Here is a 1,060-nt window from a genome sequence, read left to right as displayed (position 1 = left end):
GTTTCCTTTTTTTTCTATATGCTTTTATTTATATTCTGAAATTTATTGCAAGGGATATGCATTTTTATAATCAGAAAAATTCTATTAATCTATTAAAAGGTAATTTTTCAGCTACTTTCCCACTTAACAGGGGCCTTCAGATTGTTGGTAGCGGAGAGCATGGAGGATGAAACTGGGGAAAAATATTCTCAGTTTTCTGTCCTCCATTCTGGTTGCCATAGACTGAAAACCAGGAGAGAAATTCCTCTGTAGACCATTTATTGCTCTAACCTTTACTGTTAAATGAAATTAGAAGGCCTGTTGAAAAGAGAATGTTTTCCCTCCAAGTTTGCTATAAATATTTAAAGCGGAAAATATGGATTATGTCAGATGTGGTTGAGGAAGCAGACACGGAAAGCCCAGGCTCTGTGCAGACCCAAGTGTGGGGACGAGGGTGACTGAGGCGGGATGGCGGCCACCTGAAGGCTCAGCTGACTTGGGGTTACTCCCGTGGATCAATGGTCTGATGTTGCCGCAGTAATGACAGACCTTGCAGCCTGGGTCTTATCATGCTTCACCGTCAGGATCCAAGCTTTGGGCTCACGAGGGTAGTTCATAATTTATTATGTTTGAAATACAAGCAGAGAAGGAGGACCTCCCCACCAGCATAACTATGGTCTGGGGACTTTAGGGGGGTGATTCCTGCTCCGTAAGTGGCATTTGCTCCCCTAAACAAGCCAGTCTCAGTGGCCCTCTATTACGTGGACATATTAGCACATCCATGGGATCTCTGCTTCTTCTCATCCAGGTACGCACAGAGATGTTAAACAGCTCCTCATCCCCACCAACCTGCCCAGGTATGTTTATAAATTAGATCCCCACCCAAATTTCCAGCTCACCCAGATTTCTGGGATTCTGAGTGCCATTTTCTCCCATGGAGAGCTAAGATGCTGGAATGTTGGAAGCAGAATCAGAAAGAACAGTGAGATTGAATCACCATTCATCCATCCATTCATTAAATATTTATTGAGCATAAGCTACGAGCCAGGAATGAGAGCCTCAGAGATGACTGAGGTGTGAT

Source organism: Camelus ferus, chromosome 18 (genome assembly GCF_009834535.1).
Source record: "Camelus ferus isolate YT-003-E chromosome 18, BCGSAC_Cfer_1.0, whole genome shotgun sequence".
In the NCBI taxonomy this organism is placed as follows: Eukaryota; Metazoa; Chordata; class Mammalia; order Artiodactyla; family Camelidae; genus Camelus; species Camelus ferus.
Note: the sequence above shows the minus strand (reverse complement) of the source record.